Genomic DNA, 8,868 nt, shown 5'->3' on the forward strand with positions numbered 1-8,868 from the left:
CTTCTCCAGCGATCCCGCATGCAACAATCAAGCCTCCGCGAGATCATTCCCAGCATCACGCCCTCCTCCTCTCTCGGGATCCATCGCTGGTCGTCGGCGATCTATAAAAAGAAGCCACCAGCAGAGAGGAAGAGGGGCTCGGTTGAGAAGAAAAAAACAGGGGAGACCCCTGTTTCGGTGAAGAAAAGAAGCCACCAGCCAAGAGAAAAGAGAGAAAAAGAAATAAAAAAGGGAGAAAAAGAGGGGAAAGAGAATATTTTGTGATATATTGGGAATAATGGGAGGTGAAGGCTTTCATTTGAAGATGGGAGGTCGTCCGGAAGCCATGCTTGGCTAAACATCCAATCTAGGGCTAGATGAAGCCCTAGCAATGTATCAGGGCATTGTGGTTCTTATTTTTTTTATTTTGGAGCTTGTTTAAATTCTTATCTTCAATGAAATATTTCTTTTATGATGTTTAAACCTTGGGCATGCCATTTACTATTCGTGTTTGCTAAAGTAGTCTAAGATAATCCATACCTAGGAAGATGAGGTGTGCTGCACCCTATATTAGCATCCTTAGGTAGACACTTCATGCTATACCGAAGATGGATTTTCCTAAAACTCTTTATGTTTTTATTTTAAAAGGCTTGTAGCCAATTTGCATGCCTCTCCAAAAGATAAAAATTAAGAACACAATCCCTAATGCCATGCTACGCGGTGGATTCCAAACCCTAGATCCATCTACTTTGATAAATTTCAATTCGTACTCATAGATTAATTTAGTTAAATCAAGTCAGCAAATTCTTCTTCGTGATTTATTTTTAAAAGAAAAATAACTTGTTTCCAATCCCTGTGGACCGACACCCGTAATCACTATCCTACAGGATACGTGCTATTGCGTGGTTTATTTTTGAACTTGAAAGAACCGATCAGTTTTTGGCACCGTTGCCGGGGATTGCTAGCATAGTTATTTTTCCTATCATTAAAAAAAAATTATTAATTAATTAAAAAAATTTAAAAAAATATATATATATATCTAAAATAAAATAATAAAAAAATTATTTTCTATTATTGTTACTTTTCTTATCTCTTTTTTCTCTTCTACTATTTTTTTTTAATTTTTCTTTTGGTCTTATTTGATCAGGAATCGAAGAGGAGATCTGGGCTATCAAAAAGGAATGCTTTGGAGGTTTGTTAAAAAAAAATTTAAATGGCTAGGGAAATTCCCTTTAGTAACCTCTAAACCTTTCTTGTTTAACTTGATTATTTGCTTAACATTTTGTGGTGATTGTTTAATTTTAATTTCAGCAAAATTGTGAATGCATGCCTGATACACATACACCAATTAATCTGCACTTAGTAAGGGCAATCACCCCAACAAGATAAGAGCCGGATTTCATCACCGGACTCTTGCCCAACTTAGGTGAACTCAATCTCACATAGTGTCACTTTAATTAAAATCAATTAAATGTTGGCTCCTAGGAACATTCGAGCTCAGTAGGACGAAGATCACCGAAAGTTGCACCAATTTCGCTCTGTGGCTTAGTTGATGTCTAGGCAAGCTTTGTCCATATAAGGGAGACAGTTCATCTGTTCGAAGCAAGTGGGTTTTAAGTGAGACCTTTGCGAACGCATCGTGACCCCTCCACTTACCTGGGAGCTTACCTGGTCAACTCGGTTCATTAGACCGGATTGGAGGCTTAGGTGCCCTCTTCAAACCAATTAGGAGCTGTCTAGTGATTTTAGGACAAATACAAGGATTGATGTGTTTTTCTTTTATTGCATGCTTGATTGATCAAGTACTAGTGTATGCAAGGGAGTCGCTCTAGAGTACGTGACCTATTACCTTTTGACCCTGAAATAGAACGGACCCTTAGAAATATTCGAGCTGAGATCAGAACAATAGAATCATCCCCACCTCCTGAGATGGCTGAAGAACAACCCAAAATCCTGAGGGAGTACTTTACTCCCACTATTTACACTTCCCCATCTTGCATTCGATTACCTGAGGTAGCAGCTGTACAATACGAAATAAAGTCTAGTGTGATCCAAATGCTTCCATCTTTTTATGGGCTCACCAACGAAGAACCATATAAACACCTAGATGAATTTCTTGAGATTTGCACCACTGTCAAGATTCAGAACTTCACTGATGATGCTCTGAAACTTAGATTATTCCCTTTCTCCCTTAAAGATAGAGCCAAACAATGGCTGAATTCTTTAGAAGCTAACTCGATTCGTTCTTGGGATCAAATGCAACAAGAATTTCTTAAAAAATATTTTTCCATAGGAAGAACGAACCAGTTTAGACGTGCCATTACAAGCTTCTCCCAAACTGAGGGAGAAGAATTTCATGAAACTTGGAAGAGATTTCGAGACCTAATCTGTAAATGTCCTCATCATCAAATACCTAAATGGCAGCTAGTGCAATGTTTCTATGACGGATTGACTGAACGAAACCGTCAAATGATCGATGCTGCATGCGATGGGACTTTCATGCTTCGAAATGAGCATGAAGCATGGCAATTATTTGAAAATCTTAATGAAAACATCCTCCACCATGCTTCCTGTTCTCGTCAAGCACCCCCGAGTTCTCAAAGAAAAGGGACCATTTGTGAAATAAGTCATTCCATGGACCTGTCTAGCAAGGTAGATGCATTGTCCCATAAGATTGATCAATTGATGATAGGAGGACATATCGTTAGCTCTTCCCAAGCACAAGTGTGTGCTATCTGTTCTAGCCCATCGCACCCTATTCATGAGTGCCTCTCAGCACCCCAATTTCCCGAACTCGTGCAAGAACATATCAATGCTGCCCAAACACAGCCTAGACCGGGTAATGACCCATTTTCCAATACATATAATCCGAGATGACGGAATCATCCAAATTTTTCTTGGAGGCAGCAAGCTTCGAATACTGCCCAACCCTACTCTCAAAATTTTCAAAACCCTCAGAATTTTCATCTCTACCGTCCCTCAACTCAATTTTAACACCCTCCTCCTCCAACCCAAAGAAATACAGCCTTTGAGGAGAAAGTATTGACTGCCCTTCAAGGTTTGGAGGCAAACACACAACTATTGCACTCTCACACGCAATCAATTGCTAAGCTAGAATCTCAAATGGGTCAACTAGCCAATGCATTAAACAAGCGAGAGGAAGGTAAGCTTCCAAGTCAACCAATGAGTAATCCTAGGGGACAATACGTGGCTCAAGAAACTCGACTAAATCATGAGCAAGCCAATGCTTTGACTACCCTAAGGAGTGGACGTATAATAGATAATAAGGTTGGGGAGGGTAACAATAAGGAAGGTGAAGAAGAGGAGAGGAATGTATCACATGAAAACCCAAAACCTTCTTCAGCTAGTCCACCATCTGCCACAACCCACATTCCAAAGGCTCCATTCCCTGAAGCACTTAATGCACCCTCTCCCTTTGGCAAGAAGGAAACTTCATTAGAAGAGATGATGGAGGTCTTCAAACAAGTTAAAATCAACCTCCCACTCCTTGATGCCTTCAAATAAGTTCCCTCCTATGCCAAATTTCTCAAAGACCTTTGCACCCAAAAGCAGAAATCTAGGACATATGTGCCTAAAATGGTCCTCCTAACTGAGCAGGTAAGTTCCATTCTCCAACACAACATCCCTCCAAAGTTCAAAGATCCTGGTGCTCCCACTATTTCCTATGTCATAGGAAATAACTCCATCGACCGAGCACTCTTAGATCTAGGGGCAAGTGTGAATCTTCTACCCTATTCAGTTTATGAAAAATTTGGGTTAGGTGAATTAAAATCTACCTCGGTGTCCTTATAATTGGCTGATCGATCTGTGAGGATACCACGGGGGATGATTGAAGATATTCTTGTCAAGGTAGACAAATTCTATTTTCCAATAGATTTTATCATCCTTGACATGGAACATGTGCCCAACCTAAAAAAATAAATCCCTGTGATTCTTGGTCGTCCCTTTTTAGCGACAGCCAATGCATGTATCAACTGTAGAACTGGGGCAATGGATATATCATTTAGGAACATGAAAATTAAGTTGAATGTGTTTCATGCCGCTGACCAACATGTGAGGAAAGAAGAGTGTTGCCTAATTGATGAAATGGATGATCTTGTAGAGGAAGCCCTTTCCTATATCTTAGCAAATGACCCCTTAGAGGCATGCTTGGCCCATTTTGACATTGACAACTTTGACATAGACAAGGCCATAGAAGAAGTCAACATCTTACTCGACAATCAATCTCCCATGAGTTCCCTTCCTTGGAAGATCCGACCTGAACCTCTTCCCCCCATTGCTAGCGCACCACTTTGTCCTTCCATTGATTCTCCACCTAAACTTGAGTTAAAGCCACTTCCGAGGTCGAATCCTCAGGAAACGTTCTATGGATTATTAGCGTAATTTTTAGATGTAATTTTCAGTTGATTTTCAGAAATTAAAAACAAAGAATGATATGCAACTAAACAAAGTTCAATGAAATAGATAAATGGTAGGGATCTGGAATTTCCCTTAATAATATTGCATCCAAGAAATAAACTCTAAGGTTCTTGATTAAAGATTAATGGTAGGATAGATCTAATCATGGTATATATTTCATGAACATATGAACTCAATTTTTAAGCATTCATCGTGCTTTCTACGTCTACGACAAATCAAATACTAAAGCAATCCATATATCAATAATCATAATCCATTAAAGAGCTATCTACGAAATAACAATGCATGGATCAAGAATATATTAGTAAATATAAGTCATTCAAAGCAAAAGTTTAGAGTTTACTTCAAAGAGCAATACATCAAAGGTTCCTCCATCACCCTCCCTAAGAAATTAGCCCTCCATAAAAGACATTAGCCACTTTTCTCTTTTTTTTTTCTTTTTCTTTTCGGAAACAGGGCATTCCCTGTTTCCCTTTTCTTTTTTTTTTTTTGAATAACAGGGGCTCCTCTGTTTTTTCAAATGAACTATCCCCCCCCCCCCGTTTGCCTGCCGAGAGCCCCCCTATATCTCCCGATGGGTCACCTGATCACACGGGATGCTCCTCTCCTGCTGGCTTCCGAGTATCCCGGACGCTGAGGAGTAGATCTGGGAACGGAAGATGCTTTGCGGACGGCTGGGCTTGAGCACGAATTCGGAAGACGAGCGGATGGATCGGAAGGAAGCACGGATGCGGGTGATGCCTCGCGGGATGCTGGAACGTTCGCTGGAAGGCTGGGATCTGTTGGAATGCATGGGAGATGAACCGTGGACGGCTGCAACGCTTCACAGGATGCTGGGATCACGGTGTAAACACGCGGACGAAGCGGATGCGGAAGACTGGGAGACTGCGGATTATGTGGCCCGATCGAAGGGGATCGGGATCTCTTCCACACGGGCGGATCGTTGATGTGGCTGGAACTTGGACTTGTGGAAGAAGCTGGGATGCTTGAAGAATCGGATGCGGACGAGATGCTTCATGGGATGCTGATGCTGAAATCACGGGGTGAAGTCAGGGTGACGGCTGGGAGGAAGCTTGAACGCAGATGGATGAGGCTTGGGTGCTGCTGGGAGGATCCAATGCTGAGAGCTGGACGATTGCACGCGGGAGAAGCGGACTCGGACGGACGTGGCATGCTGGGAGGGTGCACGGACACTGGATGAGGGATCACACGTTGGGCTGCTCGGGAGAAGCAGACGTGGAGAATGCTTCGCGATTCTTCCACGCGGGCGGATGGGCTGCACGCGGCTTAGATGCTTGGGCTCATAGAAGACTGAAGCTGCGATGAAGTGGACAGCTGAACTTAACCTCCTTCTAGTGTGCAACTGGGGTTGACACAAGCGGTTGGCTGATCACCTGTAGTGATGCATATTTTTGGACCCAATGTGCATTTTAGCTTTGATTTCTGATCACCTGCACCCCACAAAAATATAATATTAATACAGCACTTCTATCATTATTTGTTAGTAATAATACTAATTTAAGTGATGTATAGATCACACTTTTGTGCTCTCATCACACCCCCCAACTAGCTTATTGCTAGTCTCTAGCAATTAATGAGCAGATAATAAAATGAGAGTGCAAAAGGTGTTGGTTGATCCTTTGATGTTTTATTAGAACTAATTGCATAAAATTAAGATAAGCACTCACTTTTGTAGGAATCACGATTGCACTTAGCACGTGCAACAAGCCGTTAAACCCCTAGGTTATCCTAGTGGACGAGTGTTGTCTCGTGAGGATTTTCAGGGATGTTACCCACAAACATCATGAATTATATGATCTGAGATTCTAATAAAGATATGAAATAAATTTTAAGCTAATACATATGTAATTAATTGATATATATTTTCAAGCATGGCAACTGTCAAAGCAAGGAAATATAAAAGTGTAGTGTGCATCAAATCGCATGACTTTCTCAGAGTACTAATACCTCCACCACAATAGGGCACCGCCTGAGTTTTAGGTGCACTACTCAAGTTCACAAGTGTTTTCTACAATTTGTTAGAACCTGATCCATCAAATTTTCAGAATATCACATGTTGTCTAAATTTGTCAAGAATGGTTCGCATGTAAAGAAAGAGCTATCAATCCCAACTAAACAACCCAGGTACACGGAGGTCCAATACAATGGAGTCAAACCAGCCATTACCACATATCACTAGGTTCAGCCTAACCAACTCATTCATGCTTATTTTTATTTCATTTTTTTTTTTTGTCAATACACATGACAACTATAGCTATCCAACCCCATTAGGCTCTAGTAAGGTCCATGTAGCGAGCTTTCAGTCAATGACCCCCGATCCAGTTGGCTCAAGACATTAGGTGAAACACCCCTCGGACTTAATTACTCGAACCAGACTACGCCACGAGGCCAGACTTGTCATCATAAGTATTTTTTTTTTGAATAATAATTATGCAAGAAAAGAGATGGTAGACTGAACATATAAATATTTTTATTATATATGTGACTGCATCGTGACTATAGGTCAACCAAGGTCGGATCATAAGGCACCTAAGTAATCTAACTGGGATATTCAACCTCTATCTTTATGTGAAAACCAAATCATGAACCTTATGGTACGAACAAGGATACTCATACTTCTTTTACGGATAAGGCTAACAAAAATGCAGTTAACAAATATGAACTCCTGAGGGCTTCCTATTGTCATTAAGTACACGTGTGGGGATCCAATAATAGATTTCTGATCAGTCATAGTATGCATGTGTTCCTTGCCTTAATAGTTGCACAAACTCAATATGAAAATACATGCGCATTTGCTCAGAAAAGAAAGTAATAGAATAAATAAAATGCAAAAACAAGTTTTTGTTTTTTTTTTGTTTTTTTTTTGCAAAATATTTTCCTCCCCCCAACTTAAACATTGCATTGTCCTCAATGTAAAAGATGCAAGAAAACTATATATGAGAGACAATAGGAAAAATAATATTGGAGAGAAGAAGAATACCTTGAGCTGTTGATTTCCAGAAAAGAAGACCTATAAAATAAGAAGAAAACTAGAAATAAAAGAAAAAAATTAATTCTAACTAATATACACATACCTTGGCCGTCATGCTCAGTCATAAAAAGGCTCCTCCAAGGGAAAGAAGTCCTCTTCATCTGCAAAATTCTCAAGAAAAGGTTTTAATCTGTGTCCATTTACCTTAAAAATTATGCCATCCTGTGGATTCTCAATTTCAACTGTCCCGTGTGGAAAAACATTTTTTACAATGAAAGGACCTGTCCATCTTGATCGTAACTTTCCAGAAAATAGATGTAAGCGAGAGTCATAACAAAGAACTTTTTGTGCAGGTTCAAAAGATTTTCTTAGAATTGATTTATCATGCCTAATTTTCATTCGTTCTTTACAAAGTCTAGCATTGTCATATGCATCCCGACGAATTTCATTCAACTCACTTAGTTGTAATTTTCTAGCTAAACCAGCATCTGACAATTCAAAGTTTAATTTTCTAATGGCCCAATACGATTTATGCTCTATTTCAACAGGTAGATGACATGCTTTTCCATAGACTAGCCGATACGGGGACATACCAAGAATAGTTTTATAAGCAGTACGGTAAGCCCACAATGCGTCAGAAAGTTTTAAAGACCAGTCTTTGCGTGATGGATTCACCGTTTTCTCTAAAATTAGTTTAATCTCCCGATTGGCTAACTCTACTTGGCCACTAGTCTGTGGGTGATAAGGGGTTGCAATTCTATGGATGATACCGTACTTTCGTAACAGGATCTCCAAAGGCTTATTACAGAAATGTTTTCCACCATCACTAATTATAACCTTGGGCATCCCAAACCTAGAAAATATGTTTTCTTTAAGAAATTTTAAAACTGGTTTGGGGTCATTTGTTCGACAAGACACAGCTTCTACCCATTTGGACACATACTCAACACCAACTAAAATGTACTCATATCCAAAAGACGGTGGAAATGGGCTCATGAAATCGATGCCCCACATATCAAAAATTTCAATAGCAGTAATAGGCTGAAGAGGCATCATTTACCTACGAGTTAGACTTCCAACATGTTGACATGGGTCACATGTTATACAGAACTCGTGGCATCTTTAAATAGTGTAGGCCAATAAAAACCACATTGTAACACCTTAGCTGCCGTTTTTTTAGATGCAAAGTGTCCTCCGCAAGCACTAGCATGACAAAAAGAGAGTACACTTCGCATCTCATGATCCGGTATGCATCGTCTAAAGATTTGATCATTATAATACTTGAACAAATAGGGGGCATCATAATAATAACTCCTTACTTCACGCAAGAAATTATTCTTATCATTCGATCTCCAATGCTCCGGCATCCAGTTCGTGACAAGAAAGTTTACAATATCAGCATACCATGGCATAGTAGAAAGTGCAAACAGCTGCTCTTCGGGGAATGAGTCCTTGAT

At 40.0% G+C, this 8,868-nt stretch overlaps 1 non-coding gene across 1 annotated transcript; it reads right to left on the reverse strand.

Annotated features, from left to right (window-relative positions):
• Positions 1 to 2,284: 2,284 nt before the first annotated feature.
• On the reverse strand, positions 2,285 to 2,390 carry LOC120111248. Its single transcript, XR_005512325.1, has one exon. It is a non-coding gene; the product is annotated as a small nucleolar RNA R71 (small nucleolar RNA).
• Positions 2,391 to 8,868: the final 6,478 nt, after the last annotated feature.

The sequence above is a fragment of the Phoenix dactylifera genome, chromosome 6, assembly GCF_009389715.1.
Source record: "Phoenix dactylifera cultivar Barhee BC4 chromosome 6, palm_55x_up_171113_PBpolish2nd_filt_p, whole genome shotgun sequence".
Lineage (NCBI taxonomy): Eukaryota > Viridiplantae > Streptophyta > Magnoliopsida > Arecales > Arecaceae > Phoenix > Phoenix dactylifera.